Source organism: Oryzias latipes, chromosome 5 (genome assembly GCF_053564925.1).
Source record: "Oryzias latipes strain Hd-rR chromosome 5, Olatipes_Hd-rR_3.1".
Lineage (NCBI taxonomy): Eukaryota > Metazoa > Chordata > Actinopteri > Beloniformes > Adrianichthyidae > Oryzias > Oryzias latipes.
In genome coordinates this window covers 11,207,036-11,233,315 of record NC_136241.1, presented here as the reverse complement: position 1 = coordinate 11,233,315, position 26,280 = coordinate 11,207,036, and the positions used below count along the sequence as shown (strand labels likewise).

The 26,280-nt window shown below is 40.5% G+C and overlaps 3 long non-coding RNA genes across 4 annotated transcripts; 2 read left to right on the top strand and 1 right to left on the bottom strand.

The window, feature by feature from the left end:
* The first annotated feature begins 18,057 nt into the window (after window positions 1–18,057).
* On the top strand, window positions 18,058–19,036 carry LOC144992295 (uncharacterized). Its single transcript, XR_013656165.1, has 2 exons — window positions 18,058–18,195; window positions 18,500–19,036. It is a non-coding gene; the product is annotated as an uncharacterized LOC144992295 (long non-coding RNA).
* Window positions 19,037–19,169: 133 nt separating this feature from the next.
* LOC144992294 (uncharacterized) lies at window positions 19,170–20,598 on the bottom strand. Its single transcript, XR_013656164.1, has 4 exons — window positions 20,423–20,598; window positions 19,693–19,870; window positions 19,467–19,563; window positions 19,170–19,308 (listed from the first exon to the last, which is right to left on the bottom strand). It is a non-coding gene; the product is annotated as an uncharacterized LOC144992294 (long non-coding RNA).
* A 30-nt stretch (window positions 20,599–20,628) lies between these two features.
* On the top strand, window positions 20,629–25,234 carry LOC144992293 (uncharacterized). 2 transcript variants are annotated; one of them, XR_013656163.1, is made up of 7 exons: window positions 20,629–20,887; window positions 21,883–21,965; window positions 22,269–22,345; window positions 22,692–22,803; window positions 24,347–24,374; window positions 24,511–24,610; window positions 25,043–25,234. It is a non-coding gene; the product is annotated as an uncharacterized LOC144992293 (long non-coding RNA). The 2 variants fall into 2 exon arrangements; XR_013656162.1 differs by having other exon boundaries at window positions 24,491–24,610.
* The last annotated feature ends 1,046 nt before the right edge of the window (window positions 25,235–26,280 follow it).

Sequence of the window (26,280 nt, the reverse complement as noted above, 5' to 3'; positions counted from 1 at the left end):
GCTCCTACCCCTGAATCAGATGCATCAACTTCCACTATGAATTGCCGGGAAGGGTCGGGTTGAATAAGTATAGGTGCAGAGACGAAGAGTTCTTTGAGTTTAGAAAAGGCTCGCTGTGCTTCTGGGGTCCACTGAAAGGGACGGTTAACAGAGGTTAGCTGCGTGAGGGGGGCTGCAATGCTGCTATAATTCCTTATAAAGCGCCAGTAGAAATTTGCGAATCCGAGAAATTGTTGCAATTTCTTGCGTTTTTCGGATGGCTCCCAGTTAGTGACGGCCTCAATTTTAGCGGGGTCAGGGCGAATTCGTCCTGCCTCAATAATGTAGCCAAGAAATTGCACTGTGTTGACGTGGAATTCACATTTCTCATGTTTGACATAGAGTTGATTTTCTAGTAGCCGTTCCAGAACCTGTCGGACGTGAAGTTCGTGTTGGGCTTGGTTGTGGTAATAGATCAAGATATCATCTAGGTAGATGAACACAAAACGGTTGAGGAAGTCCCGGAGGACGTCGTTAACCATCTGCTGGAAGACGGCTGGAGCATTGGTTAAGCCGAATGGCATCACAAGATATTCGTAGTGCCCCAGTGGCGTGTTGAAAGCCGTCTTCCATTCATCTCCATCCTTAATTCTGACTAAGTGGTAGGCGTTTCTGAGATCCAATTTAGTGAAAATCCGGGCTTCTTGGATCGAATCGAAAACAGACGAAATGAGCGGTAGAGAGTACTTGTCCTTTATGGTGATTTGATTTAATTCACGGTAGTCGATACAGGGACGGAGGGTTTTATCTTTTTTTTCAACAAAAAAGAATCCGGCCCCCACAGGAGAGGAGGATGGTCGAATGTGTCCCAAAGCAAGGGCTTCTTGAACATAATTCTCCATGGCCAGTCTTTCAGGACCAGATAAGTTAAATAAATGCCCTTTAGGGAGAGTGGCACCAGGTAATAAATTTATTGCGCAATCATAGGGACGGTGGGGTGGAAGCGCGCTAGCTTTGATCTTACAAAAAACAGTTTTAAGGTCGTGGTAACAAGACGGAACCTTGGAAAGGTCAATCTCACAAGAGTCTTCATGGGCAGAAACAGCCGTAGTAGGAATGGCTGACTGTAGGCAATTGGCCAGGCAATAGGGGCTCCAGTGGTTAATGGTTCTTCGTGCCCAGTTGAACTGTGGGTTATGTTGTTTTAACCAGGAGTACCCCAACACAATAGGAGTATGAGTAGATTGCGTGATCAGAAGTTGAATGGTTTCTCTATGATTACCTGAAGAAATGAGTAATAGTGGCTTGGTGCGATGAGTTATTCGTGAAAGGTGTTGGCCACCCAGGCCTGAAGCTTCAATGGGTACGTCCAGAGGTTCTGAGGGTATGGATAGCTGGTTAACCAATTGTTGATCTATGAGGCTCTGCTCGGCACCAGAATCAACTAAAGCACGTGAATCATATACTTGGGTTTGTAAACAGAGTTTAACAGGTATACACAGAGAAACGGCATCAGAGTTTTTACCGCTTGGATCCCCCTGCGATTTGGCTTTTAGCGGGGGGTCTTGGAGTTTAAACGGCGTGGACAGGCGTGGACTAGATGCCCATGGTTTCCGCAGTAGAAGCAAGAACCTTCCTCTCTGCGCTTACGACGTTCCTCTTCAGTGAGTTTTGAATGGCCTATCTGCATAGTCTCCTCGGGAGGTTTTTGAGTTATGGTGTTCTCCGTACGAAAAGATGAGTCTGGCGTGGGAATCATGAATGAATTGTGGGTTGTAATAGGAGTAGTTGGGGGTCTTTCTCGTTGACGTTCATGCAAACGGAGGTCAGAACGGAGTGCCGCTGTGACCAGCTCCTCAAAAGTACGTGCTTCTGGTTGTGAACAGAGATGATCTTTGATTCTTTCATTTAGCGACTGGTAAAAGATGCCTTTAAAAGCGAGATCGGGCCAACCTGCTTCGACGGCTAAGATACGAAAATCTATCACATGGTCACTGACTGACCGATTGTTTTGTTTTAAACTGAGCAGACGACGGGTGGCTTCTTCCTGCTTACGAGGCTGATCGAAAATAAGCCTGAACTCATTAATGAATCTATCATACGTAAGATGCGAGATGGGGTTAGATGAAACAAAGGCTTGAGCCCATTGGAGTGCTTTGTTCCTAAGAGAGTTAATTACTAGTGTGATTTTACTAAGGTCAGATTGGTAATATCTAGGAGCTTGTTGAAAAATTAGTTGACATTGCAGTACAAAACCTCCGCAAGCTTCGACGTCACCCAAGAATGGTTCCGGTTGCAGACGGAAGTTCTCGGAAGCGGCGGAGGACCCGGATGCGGAAGTTTCCGGGCCGTTGCCGGAGGTATGGGGGGTAGCGGCTGTGGTGTGAGAAGATTGTCCGGTTAGTTCATGAAGCTTTTGTGCCATACCGTCCAGGCGAAGAAAAAGGTCCTGTTGAGCAGCAGCCATCTGCGAAAGGGCATCAGCTTGGCGTCCGAGCATTATTCCCTGTTGGGTTACGGCGAGTCTCAACCCTTCCGGATCAGCTGGGTCAGGAGTCTGGCCAGATCGTTCTGTCATGGCTAGCGGGAAAAACAGACCCAAACGCTGGAAACCGGAAGAATACACAGGCGAGTAGATGATGGGTTATGAGTTTTAATGTTCGGTTCTAGGTTTTGTAGATGTTTGGGTGGAGTAGTCACGTCCGAGAGATTCCCACGAAGATGATTGAATGTGTCTGCAGCCCGTGGCGTCACTGGTGGATTAGCTTGAATCGGCGGCGGTTGGTGCGGCTTGAGTCGGCAGAGGCTCGTTGGTGTGACCGGGAGAATTCTGAGGCTTGGTTCCAGAAGCGAAGATGACTCGGGCGCCCACTCGTAGTAACGGATTCCTGTGGACAGACGGAGAACAGAGACTTAGGCGAGAGCTTGACAGCAGTAGCTGTGAGCGAGGTGACCATACTAAGCACCATAGAGGAGCAACGATCTGGCACTGGAGACTGGTCCTGGATCCCCTTAAGAAGGCAGGCGGCTGATGAGGTGAGTGGACGCAGCTGTGATGAGTCAGGAGCCAAGCAGAGAGGGGAGGGGGAGGAGTCTGACAGAGGCACCATGACATTTTCTTTGTCATGTGCTTTATTGATACTTCAAGATTCTTAATCCTGTCTGATAAAAGCTAGAAACCGGATAATGATAAATCACCTAATAAAATGGTTACAGTAGAACAGGGGTGGGATTATTAATTCGCTTCCTTCCACTCCCTTTCAAGCAATATTTATTAATATGTCTAATTATCCCAAGTTTGATTAGTTATTGTATGAATGTATAACTGATGATTGTATTGTTTTTGTTTATTTCTATTTGATTGCTTGAAATAAACCATTTCAAATCAAATCAAAAATCTGAAATACTTTAATGACAAAAACACCACTGTTGGTGGAAAAAGTCCTCTAACATAACAAACTCACAAAAACAACATGACTAAACAGAGCAATGAGAACTGGACAAACAGGCAAGCAACACTCCGATACTGAGTGCAGAAAAAGAAATACTCAAATACAACTCAAACTAATTAACATACAGTGCAGGCAGATGTGCACCAATTCATGGAGACCCACAGGAGAGGGGGCTGAGCCCTCAAGGAGAAGTCCCAACCAACCTCCACAGAACACACAAGACAGAGGTAAAAAAAAAAACAGAATTGAAAGTGTCACTGGGGGGGAACTGTATATGAGAATTGGACCTAATGAGTGTGACATCACACACAGAAAATGACTTACTTGGAGTCAATTTAGTCGCCATTTTTTTGTTGCCATGTTGGAACCAGAAATTGTCAGTAAGCAGTGATTAATCTGAGCCAGCCTGAGTCATCATTTCTATGGCAACCACTCTTGCCAATCAGGAGTGAGCATGTTGGAAATCCGCACTTCTACCACTTAAATGCGTGTTTGGGAGATCTGTCAAATGTTTTAAGCATTGGATGTTAGACCACATACTTATATTGAGGCATCTACAGTCAGTTTATAACTTGAATAACTTGCACTACAGGAAAAAATTAAAATGGAAAAAATTAGCAAGAACATGTTAAAAAGTAGGTAGAAGAGCCAGGGTGGCTATTCTGACAAATGTGGTGACTGAGCAATAGCTGTTAAAGAAATGCATGTTTTATGTCTTATTTTTTATCAGTGGACAGATCTTTTCCTACACTGTTTATCCATGCATCCATCCATTTTCTTCCGCTCATCTGGGACCGGGTCGTGAGGGCAGCAGTCTAAGCAAAGATACCCAGACTTTCCTCACCCCGGCCACTTCCTCCAGCATCTCTGGGGGGCCTCGGAGACGTTCCCTGGCCAGCCGAGAGATGCAGTCTCTCCAGTTTGTCCTGGATCTTCCCTGGGGTTTTCGCCCAGTGGGACATGCACGGAACACCTCTCCAGGGAGGTCCCCAGGAGTCAACCGGACTAGATGCCCGAGCCTCCTCAACTCACCCCTGTCGGTGTGGAGGAGAAGCGGTTCCACTCCAAGCTCTCCGCGGGTGACCGAGTTTCTCACCCTATCTCTAAGAGAGCCCCCAGCCACCCTATGGAGGAAGCTCATTTCAGCCGCTTGTAGCGGGGACATCATTCTTTCGGTCATGACCCAGTGCTCATGATCATCGGTGGGTATTGGAAAGAAGATCGACTGATAAATGGCTAAACTCTCTCTTCACCACAACGGACTGATACAGCGACCACATAACTACGAACCCTGTTCCAATCCGCCTGTCCATCTCACGCCCCGGTCTTCCCTCACTCACAAACAAGACCCCAAGATATTTAAACTCCTCCACCTGGGGAGGGAGCACTCCATCCACAGGGAGCAAACTACCTTTCTCCAGTCAATAGCCGTTTATCTCTCAAAAAAAGTCCACAGGATTTTGGCTCCTTGGATCCAGGGGGTATTTCGTATTTGAAATGCAAGGGGGGAGGGGTCACTCAGTCCAGCTCTTTTATACAAGCAATGGGAAAAACTAAAGTTCAATGTTGTTTCTTCATTTGTGACTTTCTATTGCACCTTTGTCTGCAAGGTGTTACTATAGGAGTGATGAAACAGCTCCCTGAAATTTGGTTAATAGTTAAAGGGGGATGGTTTTCAATGTTTGCAATTATTATCCGTGTTGTATATTGTTTAAGTTAAATGTATGGAAACATTCGTATTTTATATTTGCTTTGTACAGACTTACAGTAATTTTCAAAAGACAAGAAAAATATAAAGCACTGTATTAACACATTTGTTGAATTTCAGTGGAAGAAAGTTAGGTTTTAAACCAAATACTGAGGATTCCATTTGAGCAATATTTTTTGTCTGGAATCTAATAACCCTTTGTCCAATTTAGCCAAATATTCCAATGTGAATTTAAAGTTATTTAAAGTAAATATGAATTTGACAATTGATTATTTGAAATAATAGTCAATTCAACCCAGTTTAAAAAATCCCAACAAACAAACTGAAAGATTTGGTAATATTCAATTGGTGTCTGTAGAGAAAAGCAGGCAAGTAATATTTGCATGAACTCCTGGAGACATCACAGTGATCAGAAAGCTTAGCTAGGGTTCTTTAATCAGAGCGTTATCATTGGGTCTTTTGCCTTATTGTTTACATCACGAGCCAAACAAACATTGCATGTACACTATCATGCATCTGTCTTTGTAGGAGTTGCTGAGGGGTATGCTGGGAAAAACCGGATGGGATTAGATGAATGTTTGGGAGACAGTAGGATGGTAACATGGGTTTGAATACTCAACATGGTGTTGAAAGTCAAGCGCTAGTCTCCCGCAGGCCTTAAATCCAATTTTAATGTTAAGACATTTTTTCTAGTGAATTTATTCGTGAACATACAAATTGCTTGCTTAATTTCCGGACTATAGAGCACACCTGATTATAAGCTGCACCTATTACATTTTTAAAGGAAAAACCATTTTCTACATACAAAAGCCGCATCTGTCTATGAGTCGCATGTGCCCACATTGAAACGTGTTGTAGAATGAGTATGTGTATGTGCTGAAATGAAACCGCGCGTGTGTAAGAAAGAGTAGGGAGCGCGTGCAGCGGAAGGCGGGGACAGCGTGTGCAGCTGAAGTGTGGCCCTGGCTCTGGGACGGGGCGGGCCAACCCCCCTTGGGACCCCCAGTCGCTCTGGGTGTCATCCGCTGGGGCTGCGGGGTCTGGGGGGGGCACTATCGGTACGGGACCTTGGGGGCTTGATGGGTCAGGGTCTCCGCTGAGGCAATCGGCGGTTGACCCCGCCTGAGGTTTTCTTCCATAACAGTGGCACACCGTAACACAGCACTAACAGGGCTGTTTTGAAAAACATAGACATAAAATTCACTGAAAGCTTTCTTCATCTTCCTCCTGTGCACTGAAACCATGGAAGTGTTCCTCCTCAGTGTCGGATTGGAATAGCGTCAGACATTCTTCACCACACACTCTCTGTCTCTCCTTCATTGTCGCTGTCAGTGTCACTCTCATCCTGAGGCAAATTCACTTCTGAGCTTCTGAGCTGAGCTCACGCAGCAGACCGGCTTTTCCAAACCCGTTGGTGATGGTGGATTTATTCACACTGCTTTTAACGATTGCTTGTAACTGAAAAGCTGTGTCATATGCATTTCTTCTTCCATTTTCCATGATAAGAGTCTGTTCGTGCTAATCATCCACAAAGCGGGAATTTACATTAAACTTGCGTCTTCCTCGACACATATACCGTATTCCCCCTGTCTCACGCTTACCCTTTCTGCTCGAGCGCCCCTAGAGGTCATTAGAAAAAATGCTTGAAAAAAAAAGTAAGAAACAAATGCATAAATTAGCCAGATCATTGAATAGGCCGAAGGGGTTGAAAGTGTGTGACAAAAGTAGTGGCTTATAATCCGGAATTTCGGTAAATAATAAGTCAACAATTATGCAACAGTTGCTGTATGTTCTAACTGACAGTTGGCTTTATGGTTTCCTTCAAGTAGGACCTATCCGCTGCATAACCTTTGGGGTGTCACAAGGTTGCTGGAGCCTATCCTGGCTACTGTTGAGCAAACAGTGGTCGTTCCAGAAGTACACCCTGGATGATTGGGCAGTTTATCACAGGATTCTGTCTGCAATTCTTTCAGTTCTTGCTAAGTTCAATGCACTTACAGTCCTCCGTAGGTTAAAACAAACACACAAAGAAAGATGAATAAAAAAATAATTTAAGAGAGACAAATTAAAATTGAATCTCCTTTCAAAAACTATATGTAAGTTAAAAATGTACTTCATTTAACATTGAGCATATGTTTATTTTCTCGAATTTTGTGACAAAACTGGCTAACTGACAATGAAAATTTGGTCATCAGAAAATCCTGGTCCACATGGTAGATCACTAAATTATTTTTCAAACTAGAGCCATATTGACTGGTCAGTGGAATGTTGAAAAGTATGGGTCATCGAGATGTTTTCTTAGCAGTTAAATCAGTTAAAATGGAGGTTTGTTGATTGGCTACTGCTTATTAACCCAAAGCAGTTCTTCAGCCCAAAAAAGGTCCTTGTGCAATAACGTACTGCCAAAGTTTAAGTCCCTTCCCTTACAATTAGTATTCTGATGGTTATTGTAGTATTAGCATCGGCGAGAAGTAACAAGACACTGATGTACAAGTACCTCAAAAAACATAATTCCCCTTCTCATTGTGTGTGTGTTTTTTTTTTAAGTAAGCCCAAAGTGGCCTAGAGCATTAAAAGCCAACATGCTTTAATGACGACTGATTATCTCTCTATGGGTTTCTCAAAAACTAAGATGCCTAACGGTACACATAATTTTGATTGGTTCGGATTGTTAGGATTTTGTATAATGATATCTAGTTACTGTTTTGTGTTTGTGTTTTTTAACTACTGATTAGTTGTTGTTTTTTTCTTCTTTTACCTTGAGGTAGAGTTGGGCTGACACGCAAAAGCCCCAAAACAGTAACCAGGCCATGCTTCACAGAAAAATGCAGCAAATAAATTAGAGATTAAGCGTGCCACGTCCAGCTCTCTAACCCTTCTTTCTGTCTTTTTTCTCATGGTAAATTGTTAATTCTTTTTGAACAAAGAATTGGAAAGCTGTGAGTTAGGCTAGAGTGCTAGAGCTGGACTTGACTGTTAATGCTGCTCAATGAATTAGTAGTCGGTTCTGCTGGTTTACCATTTGAATGACTGAGAAGCTTGGGAAGGTGGTGAGCTGTGGATACAAAGGGAGGTTTCACGGCCTAAATTCACTTTGGTTTTCATCTGCTTGTCTAAATATTTGCTTCACAGAAAACAGCATGCTGTGTATCAGAGGAAAAACATTTACAGGTGTACCCTGTATGACAGTATTTACTTTATAATTGTTTTACAGCATACAAAACGTTGTCATTATCATTGTTACTTTGTCGAGTTAAAAGTTGTTTTTAAAAGCATAATCCTTTCAGGGAATTTTTAATTTTATTATTTGAGAAGAGCCAGAAGTGTAAAACTAAGCAATTAGTTTTAATGTAGAAATATGCACCCCCCCCCCCCCCTTCTACACTCACACACACACACACGCACACACACACACACACACACAACACTTAAATTGAGAGACATCCTAGCTTGTCTTTGGAGGTGATAAAAAGTTATCTGTACTGAATCCTAATATTTAATTTTTATTTTATTTAAAAAATGGAGGATAATGTTGGTTATTCTTTTATTTCTTTTTATTCCTTTTACAGCTTTCATCAATAATAAATCCTATACTTTGAGACAATTCATGGATAACATTTCTTTCAAAAGGTACGCACATAGCACACACAGCACTCTATTTTTTTTTTTTTTTACTTAATCTACAATCAGCTTTGTAAAATGCATCTGACTGTGCACCCTGTTTGGATGTTCCCTCTAACTTTATCAGTGTCACATGTATGTTTGTCTAGGGTGCCTGGTCTCTACTGTCTGGGTCCCCCCACCCTCCAGCAAATGTGTATCAGCAAAGTTTTAGGACAGACTCATGCTGTGCAGCTAAAGTTGACTGTTATTGTCATGACTAATGTGTAACTCTAAATGTACATGCAGAAACAGACATGTGCAGCAGCAAGTCCTCCAGCTAAATTTAATGGGGTTTGGCTGCCGCTGTTAGATTTAGTTTAAAATATAATTTGATGGCTTTATTTCTAAAGATGATTTTACAGTGGTGGAACGGTTTCTAACACAACCCTTAATGACAACCATAAAGTCCATCCAGCTTTTAACAAAACAGATTTTTCTTCTATCAGGAGGCAAAGTGCATAGTTTCGATGAACTTCATTATTTCCGGTTAATACAGATTTTTATCTTAGGCGCTATTGCATACATTATCCTGTGTCAAGGAGTGGATTATATTCTGAGAACTAACTGATCTTTCTGACCAGGCCCATTCATTCTCTGTTAGAAACTCTAGCACAAATAAATCACTGTAATCCACCATGTATCAAATCAACCCACAGTACATCTGCTAGGCTTTTATCGGAGCTTTTGCATAATAATTGGAATTAACTTTCTATAGAATACAGGGATACCTGCCTATGGATAACAAATGATTCCTGTAATGAACACTGTCCAAAATCTCCAAGTGTCTTGCAAAACAAATTTACATCTCACAAGCAAAAACAATAGGTTTTCAAATTTTCTATAAAAAAGGTTCAATCTAGTCAGATGTGTCTTGCAATTTTCACATAAAGACGTTTAACTTCCAGCATGAGGTCCTGAATTGTATTGTAGTATCATGCAGATTTTTTTGTTGTTGCTGATTTTTCACAGAAACATGGAATGGATGGAATAAGTTACCCCTAACCTTAGAAAACTCTAAGAAATTGTGTTTCATATTAGACTAATCACGCAAAACAAACCTACCCCTAAAGCAAATTCGGTTCATCATGTGAGATTCATCTGTATTCCATTTGCCGTAGAAATAATGTTATGACTGTGTTGTTATATTTATAAAAGGAGGCTGTTTCAATGAATTAAAAGTTTTGATCAAACAACCAATTCCAAAACTTATTTTTTTTTAACTCCATTTGCCTGTTCTATATTTTCATTTTAGAGTGCAAAAAGATGATACATTTATATATTTATTTATTTTTCTTTTATAAAAACCTGAAAATATTGGTGTGTTTTAAAACATTTGACTGTTAATCTAGGTATTGGCACTTGAGGAACATGCTTTTATTGTGGTTATGTGCAACCATTTGTTCCTTTTTGAAAAAGAAGAGATTTTCAATGTGTGAAACCATAAATCACACAAAAACTATGGGAAAAAACAGAAGGAAAAAAAGAAAAACAGCATGAAAAGATTATCTAAATAGTATGTGAACGTTTGTATCTCTTAATGGAGCAATTAATCATACAGGCCACCACTTGTCACATTCAAATACAAAACGTTCTTTCGGTTTCCACATGCTGTAAAATTCCCCTCTCCCGCTAACCTCGCTTTCTTTTTTTGCAGCAGGAATATCTCCAGGCTGCCTTGAAAGACAATGACACACAATTACCCCAAGCAAAAAGCTCGGTGGCATTGACAAATGCAGTTTTACTGAGCAGGAAAAACTGTGCTCTCACATTGAAGCTAAATACCTCCTATTCATGTCATGCAAGACAAGAAACAGAAAAGAGCAAACTAAAAAAAAAAAAAGGCAGGGGAGGGAAACTGAGCGATAGAGACAGCCTTTGAGAGGAAGAAGTGAGCCGTTGGGAATGGAGACACTGCGAGACGTTCCGTGACAACTGAGCAGAAGGATTGGGAACCATTTTTTTCCCATGGTCCTATTAGGATTGTCATATGTCACAATTGAAAAATTGCTAACTGAGAGGGGTAATGATCCGAAACTTATTTACCATGCTGGGTGTGTGGCAAGGGCCATTTTGAGCAACTCAACTTAATTGGAGTTGATGGAATTGAGATACAGCAAGTGTTATTTTAATATGTTTCTGTCCTTTTTACTATTTGATGAAAAGTTTACAAATATCTACTGAAAGCTATTGGTTTGCATCAGATCTTAGTATTAGTCAAGTGCGATTTGAGCTGAACAAAAGCATGAAACACTTTTAATTTCTTTTTAAAGGCAAACATAAAGGAAAACAGGCAGTGATAAGCACTGGTATAGTTTTTTGCTTGACAAAGTTATTTTTATAATTTGTCATTTTCACACAAAGTCCTGGCTTAAGTTAAATGTTTTTTCAAAAGGGGTCAGCCTGCGATGCACCTTGAGGGAAGGGAGCTGCTTGGCAGTGGTCTCCCTCCCATGGTTGCCGTATGGAATCGGGCCGTAGGGAATCGGAATGACACCCAGCTCTAGACATCTCCATCTAGCACACCTCAGCCATTCCTCCCTTACATCTTGGTAGCTGCCTTCTTAAAATCAAATCTTGGTTCTCACACAATTTTCTCAAATTAAATAACGTAAAAACAAAAATATTAATTTCTTGCACCAAATCTACTCTGACCAAAGCCCCCATTTTATCAGTACATTTTAATAGTTCATCCATCCTTGCTTCCCCTCATGTAAAGAGTCTGGGTGTCATCCTTGACAGCACACTTTTCTTCACTTCATGTATTAATAGCATCACTAAGTCCGCCTACTTCCATCTCTGTAACATTAATTATCTGAGATCCTCCCCTGCCCCCCCAGATCTGCTGCCATTCTGCTTCACAATCTTATCATCTCCTGCTTGACTACCAAAACTCTATTCTGTTTTGTCTCCTCTAGAATACGCTCCACAAACTTCCACTTGTTTCAAACTCGGCTGCACACATCATATCAGGACCTCCACCCACCCATCACTCTACTTCTGATCTCCAGCAACTCCACTGGCTCCCAATCACGTATCCCATTTGGTACAAGATGTTACATTTTACCCACAAGGCAGTTCACAAAGTCATCCCCTCATTCCTCATTCCTCTTTTGTTGTATTTCAGTTAACAACGTCAACATCTTATGCAAGCGTTTTCAGCAATGTAACATATTTGCTCATGGAAACATATAATTATCCAGCAATTTCAATATCAAGACTATTGCTTTAACATTTTCAGCAAACAGCTTCAGGATTTTCAGCAAAGGCCAACAGGAAATTAAGAAAACAGCTTTAACACAGTTAGTAATTAGCGGGGCGCGCACCCCGAGTTGACGGGTGCGTGTCTTACGGGGTACGCGTCCTGAGTGGACGGTCGTGTGCCTCGAGGGGTGCGCTGCCTGAGTTTCTGTGATGCGTTTTGTGTGGCCAGTAAGTTTGTGTAGCGCCTTTGGTTTGTGTGGTGCATCTTGTGTGGTGTCTTGTGTTTGTTTGGTGTGCGCTGTGAGAGCTACCTCTTCATTTATGTGCTCCACTTAGGGTAAAAACTTCTTTTTGAAGAAGTTTTATCTTGGGTAGGGGGGTGTTACGGCTGTGGTCGTATTTGGTTTTGGTTTGTTCTGTTTGTTCTGTGTTTTGTGTATTTCTTTATTAGAGTGGGACTTCTGTGTTTTGTGTTTTCTGTGTCTTTGTTTGTATGTCTGTGATTATTTGCAGGTGTGGTGCATGAAGGTGTGGCCTCAATTTGGACAAGCTGGTGGAGGCAGCTTTAAAAGCACCATTTGGACATCCAGTCGGTGGGAAGGGAGCCTTGCTGCAACAAATCTCCACTGCAGCTTGGCCCTCGTCTCCATTTTGTTTTTGATTTCACCTCTTGTTTAGTTATGTGTTGCACTTTTGTATTTTGTATTTGTAGTCCTTCGTAGTTTTGTCTGTGCCCACTCTGATTAGTCTTTTGGTTTATAGTTATGTTAAGTGAAGCTGTAGGGGTGAACCGCCATTTTGTTTAGTACATGTTCTCTCCTGTTTTTGTAGAGGTTAGGGAGGTTATAGCGTTCTGTCTTTGATTTCCCTTTTCATTTGCAGGTAAGATTACATGTTGCAGTTAGTTGGTGTTTTTTTTTGTTGTTTTGGCCTGGGTTCACCCTGAAGCCTTTTAGCTTCACTTTTAGTTCTTGTTGGTTGTTTATTTGTAAATAAATTTGTTTTATATTGTTTGGAGACATTCGTTTGGTGTTTTTGTTACAGTCAACTTAAATTCAGTAGCCAAACCTGTTACTTTTTTATGTTGTGCCCCCCCTAGCACCCCTAGACACAAAGGGGGCGTAACACTGACAATGCTAAAGCTGTCACACTTTCATTATCGTTGGTAATGCACATTTTTCTAGTTAAATTACTGTTTCTCCTACCAGTGGGACCTTTAGTGTAGATGTAGTTTGATATACTTTAAAAATAAAGCACAGAGCAGAAAACCCTGGATAAGCCATTAGCTAATTTAGCGGAATGTTTGATTTTTTTTTTTTTCTTTTTTAAAGAGAAAGCAATCTAAGTGGTGGGCATAAAGGTGAGTGAACGCTAAAGCTTTTTCCACTAATTTATGTCTATATGTTTTACCCATACAGCAAGCTGCCAATGCGCAACCCAAAGGGGGGCTGGGGCACATTACTGCTGCAACTGTTCAAAAAAGAAAAAAACCTTTAAAGGGCCTTTATCATGCGATATAAACTTTTTTTAGCTTGAAAAACAACCCCAAAGCAGTATTTTCATGCATTAACACATCTCTGAGTATTGCCCTAAAATCCTGATCTCTGTGCACCAGCTTGTCCCAATCCATAAAAATTACTGGACCCTCACATTGTGACATAGCAAAGTGAGGAACAGCCCCTTTCAGGAAGAATCCGTGCTGCCATCACCGGCTCTAGGCTAAAAAACACACCCACTTTCTGGAGCTAGTGGTGATCTTCAAAATGCTTTCGTTTTATATGCACAATATGCACATCCATCTTTGCAAAAGTTTAGCTGTTGTTTGTTTTCGTGGACAGACCCGCTGTCGAGGTCGGCCCTTTAAAGTCCCTCTCCAATCATCTTTTGATCTACTGTAAAAGCTTTCCCCAGTGGTCTTTCTATTATGTTTTTGGCCCAAATCAAAAAACCTGTGTCCTTTTCTAGAATATAGTTTCTGCAGAGCTGCAAGATTTCATTAGAAATTCACTGAGTTGTAGGCGGAACTCTTACAACCCCAACATACAACCCCACTGCAACAAAAATGGTGGCCAATATAAGATACAGTTTTGAGCCTCATGCCAGTTCAGACGAAGAATTTGTTGAACTTGTCTGCATGCTGATGCATCAGAATAGAGCAGAGCAGGGAGTTTGTGGCCCACTGATAGTAGCAATTGTAGCACCTACATTACTGCTACAAGCTTTTTCAGACGGCATTTTATCGTCTGCCCCTGGTTCACCACGATTTGGAAAAAAAAACAATACTAAGAAAAGCACATTTTAATTGTCATTTTATTTATATATGTTCTCCATCATGACAAAAATGTCACATAAAAATGTTAAAAACACGAAAAACACAATTTCCATTGGAGTGAGTCTCTAAAAAACACAAAATGACCTGCTATGAAACGGCTCCTGGATAATAGATGGTTCTTACTGTAGAAGCTAATAAAAAGGGAGTAGATTTACATATTCTGTATATTCCTTGTATATACTCTGTTTCATTCATCTCACTGTCAGTTTCAGCTAAAATGAACTGTAGGTTATATGAGCATCTTGTGGCTAGTAAACAAGTACACTGACTCAGCACAAAAGTTAACAGGGACTCACATCCTGCCTCTACAAAACAGCTCTCCCTCTTCTTTGCCTCCTCTACGAATTGCAACAAAAACTCAACATTTTCGTGGTTTGAGCGATTCATAGTGAAGATCCAATCATAGAGGTGACAGAAAGTTGAGTGTCATGACAAACTGAATGACTTGATTTTTGAGAGCAACCAATTTCACAGTGTACCCATGAGTGGACTGTCTGTCTGTTGGTGCAATCTGTCAGCTGTGAGGGTTATCCAAGTAAAGGAGTAACAGTTCACAAATTTTGCTTCTGTTTCCATGTTGCATTGCACTTCTCCAAACGGGGAGCTACTTTTCTGTCTTGTCTTTCTGAGGGTAACTGCAAGTTTGATGACAAATGTTAACAGTCGGTGAATATTGCAAACACAAAAGCAAATACAAAGAATCATTTCTGATGGAACATGACTTCAGAACTAATGTGTCAATTTTTATTTTTTGATTATTCAGGATTTTCTCTTTTCAGGTTTTGCTTAAGTGCAAAATTTAGTTGCCCATTTTATTTCTTTTTTTCTTATTGACCATCCTTCAGTTTTTATTTGTTTGAGGCTAATCATAGTGTCATTGTTGACAGGTTTGCATTTGTGCTGTGCATGTGCTGTCATGGTTTGAGTTTGTTTTGTCTTGGTTTTTGCTTTAGTTCTTGTTCTGTCTTGTTTGGTTCTGTTTCCTGTTTTATTTTGAAAGGGTTCCTGTCTTGTCGTGTCTTGAGTTGTACTTCCTTGGTCCCCATCTGCCCTGATCGTGTTCACCTGTGTCTTGTCTGCCCTGTCTGTATTTAAGTCTTGTCTCTGCCTTCCTCTTGTGCTGGTCCATTAACGTCTTCATGCCTCTTCGTCCCAGACTGTCTTTTCCATATTTCATGCCACGCCACAGTGAGTTTTGTTTTGTTTTGTGATCCTGCTCTGCAGCGCCTTTTGTTTGTCCTATTAAACCCTCTAGTCTTGGAACCGTTTGCCTCCCGTCTCTGCATCTGGGTCCTACCTGCTCTCGAGCCCCCTTCGCCTTGACGTGTGCATTAGTGTTAGCCTGCCAGTTTTTGGTTTTCACTGCTAATATTTTGAAACAGCAAAACGTCTTCACAGTTGAAAAAAACGTCTCATGGTAAGTATGTTCTAACCCTGACCCCACCCATAAGCAGTGCAGTGGCGAACATAAATGCACAAACATCACTCTCTGTATTTTGTAAAATGCACGTGTTTATTTTTTGTATCTATTTTTGTTGGGAGCTTATTATTAGGTGCAGTTAATTTTGAACAAGCACTAGTTGAAATAGATTTAAATCAGTTTATAAAGTGCAGGAGTACATGAGGGGGGTTGGAATGGTTATTGTGTGAGAGGAGAGTATTGTGGATTGGATTAGAGGCGGATAATTCACTGTGGTGACCCCTAAAGGAAGTGGCTGAAAGGCAAAGATGAAGTTGATATTGAAACTTTCTCTTATAAACAATATTAGACTTTTGGACAGTATTAAAATCTCATACACAACAGTCATCACAGACTGCTTCAGTGTTCTGCATTTCTGTAGGGACTTTGTGTGAGCTGAGGCAGAGAGCAATAGGATCTAAGGCAATATTTAAAAAGAGAGCTTTGGTAGTATCCACTCTATAACATTTATAGCTCTTCATAGTGCAACAAGCACCGAGGGGCTTGGAAAAATTAATTCATGGCCCCTTTCATAAAGTTAGTAAATGCCCAAAGTGTTGCTAGAAGACAGGACCACAGCTCAGCCTAGTTGGGAACTGATGAACCATGATGCTTTAATGATAAACTGGTTTGGACTACTGTGGTGTTCATCTTTTCCCCTCTTCATCTGTTGTTGCTGTACATGCAGAGGGTAAAGGCTCAACTCAGCAGAGAAGCTGTCCACTCTGGTGCTAAAAATACTCCCTGATAATTCGCTATTCAGTCCGGTAAACCCTACCAGCCACCTAGATCAGGTGTCTTTAACTAAAATTTAAAGAGATCCATCCAGTGAAAAAATATTTCTTGAAGTATAAGTCAAGGTCCAGAAAAAAAAACGTGTCTAAATATTGAGTGTAAGTTCATTTAAACTCACACTTTGGGATGAAGATTTTCCCCTTAACGTCAAAGTGGATGCTAACAACGGTGCTAAGCTCCAATATTTAAGGTGTGATGGATAAATAAAGCAAAATAAAATGACAAAACTGTCGTAATACTGGTATTTTCGAAATATGATATAAACGTAAATCCATCGTGTCTGCAATTTTATTATTGTAAGATTATGTGAAACATCCGAGAGTCAGTTGCCGCATTTTATGCAGAGCGACTTGGTATGTGGAAACAACTGTCTCCATAAATTCATACGTTGAGGAAAACTACTAGTTTTGTCTGTAAAGAGCATACGTTTCTTTGAAGATGGCCGACAGTGCAGCAGGGCTGACGTGAGCTCCGATAAAATCTTAGTCAGGTGCTCATAATTTCCTATTCTGCTCAATCCTTACCTTGGCTGCATATATGCTTGGCTGATTCTTTTTGTATTGTTCTATTGGAATTTATATATTAAGCTGTGACATTGCGCATTTTGACCACACAGACTCAGATATGGGTCAACCTGTGACAAACAAAACCTTGGTTGAGACTCTACAGCAGTTTAAGATTATGGAGTTAATTCAGTCTCAATAATCAGAAATGCACACAACCGGTTTTACAAATGCACACGCTCCGATTCACAAATGTCATTTTATGCAAACGTGAAAAATAAATTCGGAAATACACACCCTGTGTTTCACAAACACACAGATTGTGTTTCACACATGCACACTAAATGTTTTACAAATGCACAATAAGTGTTTCTCACAAATGTGCACACTGTATTTCACAAAAACATTTTAGAAATTCACAATAAATGTATCAGAAATGCACAGTAAGTGCTTCACAAACATGATTTTTAGGTACACATGTGGTGTGAACTCACAGATCATTCGAACTGCTGACTGTGCATTCAAAATCCCGTTCTCGTTTGTGAATCTCCCCGTGTGTGTGAGAGATTTTTCTACGGTGAATATAGACCTTTTTCACACTTCCGCATTTTTCGACCGGAAATACGTCAATGACGTGTAAAACAACTTCCTGTTAGCGTAGCAGCAGATATGAAGAATGGCAGAGTCGAAGAGTTGCAGTCTCTGTTGCGTTCCAGGCTGTTCGTCTTCCAACCAAAAACAGCCTTACCTTTCATTTCATTATTTTCCTGTGGATCCAAACCTGAAACCCAAATGGATATAGGCGATCCGAAGAGATGAAGGGCATAGTTTTAATGTAAACACAGGTAGCACCCTCTGCTGCCGGCACTTACTAACTTCGCTCCGGGATTGTGGTGCGGCTGCGTCGTTCGTCGCCTGAAGAGTGGTGTTGCCCCGAGTATTTTCCCTTGGAACAACTTTACTGATCCTTTGAGAAGGGAGTCAGAATATGACAGAACTTCAAACGTCAGGCTATGCAGCTAAGCTGTGAAGATACTAGCGACATGGTGGCTAAGCTAAGACAGTAAAGATGGATCACGACTACGTGACACACCCACCTGCAGGTAAGGTTGTTCATAATGTGTTTGGTTAACGTTAGTCAACTATGTGTACCGTTATTGGATACATGCATTTCTACCTGAACAAATTAATATTTATAATAAAAGATGTTCATGCTCTCACCTATTTTAATTACATGTATTTAATCACTTTTGAGCATTTTGTCATTTTGTAATTTCCTTAACAAAAATAAATGAAATGTATTTGTAATTAAATACTTAACATACTTTTCAAAACATGATTACTGTGTTGTGTTGAAAGGTAGCATTAATATATTAAGACTGATTTTTAATTTCTTTATCTTCACAGGTGCTCTGGATGAGGCTTTGGATTACATCCATGACTTAGAAGCCAAGTTCCTTTGCTGGAGCCAGGAGACGATGTCATGGCGGACAAAAGTTCCTCGTTCAAGACCTCCTAACTGACATTGGATCTAAGATCATCATTCCACCTTTTAAGCTTTCAACTCAATTCAGCAAGGAGGAAACAGAACAAACCGCAGCCATCACCCGCCTCAGAATTATGGTGGAAAGAGTGATCAGTAGGATAAAGTCCTTTCACATCAGGAACTCTCTGTGCCGCTCACACTGATGGGCAGTGTGAATCAGATCTGGCTTAACCGCCGTGTTTTGGCAAATTATCATGGACTTTTTTGTTTTGAAGAGTGAATTAATGTTTGGTATGTAAATAATGTATAATGTGCAAATAGTATGGAAAAATTTAGTGTTTCCACATATTCTTAAAATCTAATTAAATATAATTGTTATATTCGTAATGTTTTTCTGTTGAAATGTGACTGACTACACAAAAAAATTAGATGAACAAATAAAACAATTTTGGTCAAAATTGTGCCTCGTTTAATTTTTTGGTATGCAAATAACATCAAACATTTACAATAAAAAATAACATTACAGATCAACAGTAAGACAGAAGGCTGAACTGATTGTTAAAGACAAGATAAGTGTAATTTAAGGTATGCATTCATGCATTTGCCACAATATATATCCAAGTTCTCTTTCATTCCATCTCAGAAACCCATCCAACACAACCATGAGAGGTTGGGGCTGCACCTGGCATAATCTGCTTCCAGATGCCATCATATGGATCTGGCTGTGGTCCTACACAAGAGAAACACAACACACAAAAGTTAGACATAAGTGCATAACTACATTTCAATTTAATTCATTATATCTGCTGTAACCATAATTTGGTTAGTCATAAGATTAAAAAAAAAAAAAAACTTAACTTGCTCACAAAGCAACAAAAAGTTAATTACCTGTATATGCCTTGTACAGTGTGGACCTCTGACCGTCCCTGCCAACTGTTTTGGGTTTTTGCACCATCAGCTCACTAACCGGTTCAGGATGGATTCCCTTATAAGTAAAAGGCAGAAAGCAATTAAAGTCTGTAGTAACTACTTGGGGTGTTTTTATAATAATTTAGAGTTGTTATGGATACACATACGTTCTTAAAAAATAATGACAATATGATCACAAACCCACCTGTGCCATCTTTGCAAGCCACTCGTGCAGGCCAGGGGGGTGGAGCAGCCTGCAGACCCAGCTGTGAATAATGTGCGGTCTGGAACAGGATGGCAACTATGTGATTGCAAAATCCTTTAGCAGCCACACAACTGCAGACGAAAGCTTTCAGGTTGGCACTTTCTGCGTCCAGTGATATCTAGACACAATAAATTATATAGGTTAAAATTAGGACATACTTATGTTGCTACATCAATGTTCAGAATGACATGAAACTATAACTGTCAATAGGGTGACCAGATTTGAGTTTGTAAAAAAGAGGAGTGAAGTGAGTTTGTGAGATATTTCATCGAGAGTAATTGGTGTACAGAGCTGCATACATGAAGCAAATATAATTACATTTCATCTATGTTCAATGTTATTTTATTATATAAGTATCAAAAGAGAGGACATGTCCAGGAAAAGAGGACTTCTGCTCACCATACTTTCAGAAAAATAATACTAGTAAGTGAAGAAAGTGCCGCAACCGCAGCAAAATGAACACGCATACGGGCAACTTAACATTTCTTATTTACAGCTTCACCAAATTTTTGGGTGTTATGTTAATCTCATGCCTTTTCACTTAAACATACACACAACATATTCACTGCGATGCCTTATATTACAAATTAATAACACCAGGATTTACAGTTGACGTAAACACACAGAGTTACCGGTGATGCGGCTATGGCTAAAGCTAGCTGAAGCTTACCTTGGTAATGGTGGATAAACTCTTCGTGGACGAATTTATATCCCATGTCCAATTTGTTTCCTTTAGTGGACGATTGCATCTTCACACTCTTCATCACATCGGTGCTGGTGAACTTCGGAACACAGCTCAGGCTCTTCGAAAACACTCTAGGCTCTGCCATTCCTCCGCCAGCGAAGCACAAACCGGAACTAGGTTTACACGTTGATGACGTACTTCCGGTTTTTGCGAAAAAGGTCTATTGAGACTCATCTGACGGAGCGGGTCGACTAATGTCACCATTGGCTAGTGAATCTGTCAATCAAACTCATCGGCAAAGCAGGCGTGTTCGCTTTTAACCAATCGAATAGCCCCTTACACTTCTCACTTTCAAAGTGACGAGGGAGGGAGCTGTTCAGCACAGCAGTTGAAAGGACGCGGGCGGCAAACATGGCGGAGAGGTCTTCTGAACGGGATCAGTCTCAGCCCGTAAGTAATGCATTTATTTGATCATTCCCTCGTTGTGCGTCCTGTAATGTTATTGAATACTAAGTTGAAGTGTTCTCCTTTGCCAAGTGACATGTGTGAATGCTTTATGAACACTGCAGCCGAGTCGTTTGCAGAGTACCCCCACCGCAAATTAGCTCAGCTTTGTTTTGCTTAGCCTGTGCAAGTTGTGTCTGCCTGTGAGTGTGAGTGAAGTTCAAGCCGGTGTCGGTTCAAGCTAGCGTCTATAGCCAATGATCTGTAGGTTCTTAACATGATTCATAAGGAACTAAGGGGAAAAGCATGCCGGATTTACAGCAGCAAAGAAAGTTTAATAAAAAGTATTGATTTGGAGACGGCGATTTGTTTAAACACTGATGCTATGCTATGCTAACTAGCTAGTTGTTCCGTGTGCTGCCTTTATGTAAACGCGATCCGGGTTAAAGTTAGACACAGCATTTTCACAACCCAGACTTTAAGACGGGGTGGACTGTGCAACAAAGTTAATTCATATGACATTCATGAAAACGGCATTTTTTAAATATAACAGACATGAATCCACTGTTGAATGAAAGAAGCCTCATTAAGTTTCTAACGTTAGAACCCGTATTGTGCTGAAAAGCCCTGTGAGATTGTGTCAGAGTGACAGCCACTAAAATCCCCGTATCTTTACTTCCAATGACGTAATGACAAGAATCCCAAACATTATGTTTTTAGGCTGTTTTGTAGTCTATAAGTAGTCACAGAAAGGGTGGATGGGAGAAATCAGCTGTCAAAGTGATTAGAGTAGAAGTTACTGTAAGTATTACACACAGGCTTCCTGTGATCAGCGTCTTGTCTCTGATTTTTTTAAAGGTGTTCTTTACTACAAGCTCAAGTAATCATAGCAAGAGTGTTTTAAAAAAATTCCCCTTTCATATATTTGAAAATTATGTAATTTAAGATCAGACAGCTAAATGATCTAATCCATGTTTGTTGTGTTTTTATTTATTCTCTAGGAATTACTGAAGCGTGACAGCGTGACAATCTTTTGTTCCTTGTGCCATCAGGCAATACAACTCTCTGGCAGGGCATCTTACAAGTAATTTCTTTTAATTTTACCCACTGATTTTCCAATTATTTACCTTTTTTTATCAATCTTTTTATTTTGTGATATTTCTATTTGTAATGCATGTGTGTTTATGTGTTTTTTTAAGATGGCCATTTTAAAAAATTTTCCTCAGGGATTATTAAATACCCTTCTATTCTATTCTATTTCATATTTTATCATCCTGTTGTATTACTGTTTTACCTGTCAATTGGGAATTTAGCATTTTTGCCGCCGTAAACATCTGTCAGTTGAAAGTATTTGTACTTGTATTCCATGTATCCTGTACCTGAGAAGATAGCAGACAACAACTGTGCAGACACCCACTTGGCCTTCTTCAGTGACGCTGTGAACGTTTATGGCTTTCCTCTGAGGTATTCATGTCATTCATAAAGAAATATTTTATTCACATATCAGGCAGTATAAGTACTTGGTTATTTGTACAAAAATAAAATTACTTTTTTTAGACTCCTCTCCATAAACAAAGGCAACTCTAAAACTCTTTCCCCTCATGAATAACATTTTACCCCCCCTTAACAGTCTCTCTCACCTCATTTTTTCCCCAGTGATACATGTAACCCACTCCTGGAATTTTTTTAACCTAGAAATTCTACTTATTGGCATCATACATAAGAACATTACATTTTAAACTGATGTGTACCGTATTGGCGATGCATTTGTAATTATGTGTTTGAGACATGATTTTCATGTTATTGTCAGGGTGAGAGGAGATCACGGAGGAGAAAATGTGGGCATAGCCGAGTTAATGCTCACAGTACGTACAACTGACACAAACGGCTTCATTGTGGGAAAAGTGTACACACAATCAACGGTGAGTTGAACCTAGTTTTAGAAGCTTTAATATATACACAGGGCTCCAGACTGCGTCCATTTGGTCGCATTTTGCGACCAAAATTTGAGAGTGTGCGACTGAATTTTACACCCAGTCGCACATGTGCGACCAGTAAATTTGCCTCCTCCACCCTCCGTATTTTTTATACATTAAACATGAAAGGAGCACGTCAGTGATCGATGAAATGAGAGATGAAATCATCAATGAGACGCGAGCGCACACGCACGCAGGCAGACACACACACTCGCGCGAATACTCATGAGACTGGAGCACACGCGAGCACACACTCGCGTTTCATTGAGTGATGCCTGAGGCGGCCAATGCGTCTGAGAAGAATAGGGAAAGTCACTGCAAGTGGCTAAAATATGTGGAGGGGCGGGGCCTAGAGATAATCGAGCGCGCGTAAACATCCGTGGGAAGGAAACGGAGACAAATATCATCACAACCTGATATGTGCGTCTGAGCTATGAGCAAGCGAACTATTGATTCGTTCTTCCGACCTGCAGCTAGTGTACCAGTGACAGAGTGTACAGCAGGGGTCTCAAACTCGCATGAAGTCGAAGCTGCAGCGAGACTGAAAGAGACCAGGAATTAGGAGTTGTCCTTAACATTCAATTTCGTTTTAATATGCCTCTCCCCCTAAGTATGAGCTGTGATATTACATCTTCTATAATTATTTTAATGTTTTGTAATGGATGTAGCCTTTTTTTAATCAGTTGGTATTTTAAATTATTTTAATTGATCAGTGAACTACAAAAAACCCATCAGGACGCATGTCCCATAATGCATTATTTTGTAGTCTGTAGGGCAGCTTTTAGTCAGTTCAATACTAAATTTCCAGCTGCGTTCGCTCTGATTGGTGTCTTGCTCTCACCCCTTTCTCGTGATATTTTTGTTTTGATTGACAGGTGATGTTGGAGCAAAAACAAAAACATACATCTCACACCAGGTGATCTGTGCAGTGTTGGGTCCATCTGGGTGATCTCAAACACGCTTATTGTGCATCTTGGCTAAACCTATTTGGTGTCACCAACATGAATTTCCATCCCCTAATGTTTACATACATTTAAGTATTGTTTGAAACTGTGAAATTACGAAAGGTTACTACGGTAATCACTTGTTACTAAAAACTTTTTTTATTCTAAATGTATGGTATTTTTTTTACTATTTTTACTTAGTTGTACTGTCGTGACAGCGATGGTGCTGTCAGTTTACCTTCATGTTGCATCTTCAAAAGTGCAGAATAAAATATGACACTGAATTAGAAACAGCACATTGTAATTTCTGCATCTATTATTAAAGTATTTATTCGTAATACAGTGGAAATTAGTAGATTTGGTTAGAATGTTGATTTACGGTATGCGCCCCTACATTTTCTGGTTGTGCCCCTAAAATTTTCAGTTAGGGGCCACTATGCTCCTAGTGAAAAAGTTAGTCTGGAGCCCTGATACATAAAAGTGAATGATGTATTAAAAATAAATCTGACAATATAATATTTCTTTTTGCTTTTTTCCAAATACAGGATTGAGCTCCTCTGGTGTGATGTCTTCGTGAGTGTTACTGGTTTATATTACAACATCCTGCACTCTCCTGAGGACCAAGACTTTCTCAATATCAGTCACATCACATATTCTGCTGCCATTACATTTTCCTACCACGCATTCAGGCCAGTTTGGATGTCTTTAGTGACGCGTGGGACAGCCATCCAATCAGGACGGAGCAAAGCATGACACCAAATCAGCTGTGGCAGTTGGGCTTGACCCAAAACCCTGTTTCTGATCCCCGGGTAAATGCTTTATTTAATCTCACTGTACTGGACAACTGATTTCTGTGCAGTTCGACTAAAGTGGAAAGTATCAAGAAGAGTATCATGAAATCATAATGACTACAGTGAATTTTCATCGAAAATGAATGAAAAGGATTATTGTTGTGTGGTGCAAACAATTTCCCTAAATTGTTTGTTTGTAGGAAGAATAGCACATCTGCAAGTTCAAAATGCATCACAATGCATGGCCTTATGAGCCATCAGATGTACTAATGTCACTACTTTGTTAAGACTCACTTATTTGCAAATTATAAACAGTTATGGAGATATGAGGTCTGCCTGCAAGCAACAATATAAGTTATTATTAGTCGGTCACTGTTCCTACATAATCTAAAACACAAAAAAACAGTGCTGTTCATAAACAGTATCTTTTTTTTCTTTTTTTTTTGTCAGGGTGTGCTGGTTCCAGAGATTGAATGGGAGGAGAGTGGATCCATGACTGAACCTCATCCTGGGATCAATGTCCCGGTATGGGACAGTCCTCTTTTGGGTCCACAAATGTTGGAACTGCAAGACGACATCAATCCATTGTGGAATTCAGACCGTTTGGGAGTGGACCTATATCTTTACTGTCCCGTTTGTTTAGAACTTAATTTAGGCGACATAATTTCATACAGAAGAAGAGAGACTGAGGGGAGGAAGACAAAGTTCAAATCAATACTGCTGTATTGTTCAAGGGACTTCATTGTATGTAAGGAAGTTATGAAAATTAGTTCCAGTTTAAATAAAATTCAAATCAGTAGAGATCCCACATTTGCTTAAATTTTGATGTTTTAATCTGTCCATGTTTTCACTGAATTTTACTCTGCAATAAAGGGTGAATGTTTGCAGTTTGTTGTTCTATGACCATCTTTTGTTGTGTAGTATTTAACCAGCTATAAAACCCAGAGAGATGAGGATCTTTTTTGCAAGGGTGACCTGGCCAAGAGGTGTATATGTATATGGTTACAATATAAAATCAATGACATTTGAGTTATTAAAAAAATAAAATTAAGGTCAAGCAAAGTGACTTCGGGCTGAGCAGGGGATGTGTATTGGGTATCTGTGATTGACAGTGAGATGAACTTGAGGTAATGTAGTCCCACTGCGTGGTACGGAGCAAAGTGATGCCAGTTTCTCCACAAAACCTGTGGAAGTTGAAGATTTTTCTCCTCCACCTTCATATGATCAAAACCGTGTCTGAGTGTTGAAATGACGCTAGCATGAAAGCTAAGAGAATAACGTACAAACAATCCCGAGTGAAACATTCATTTTAAATCTCATGACCAGTACAGAGTTCGATGGATTCAATGTCAACTGCATTCAACCACTGTTGCCTTGCTTCCAGGTCCACTGAAAAGTTGCACAAGCCAGTAATTTTTGACAACCGAAGGCAATAAACCGACAAGCCATGCTAAGGCTAACACGCTAACGACCGACTGGTCCAGAATCAAATATGGGCGGGGCTTTTGCCACCCGCAGAAAGCGTAGAGAAAGTGTAAGGGGCCATTCGATTGGCTAAAAGCGAACCCGCCTGCTTTGCCGATGAGTTTGATTGACAGATTCACTAGCCAATGGTGAGATTAGTTGACCTGCTCCGTCAGATGAGTCTCAATATTCACCGTAGAAAAATCTCTCACACACACGGGGAG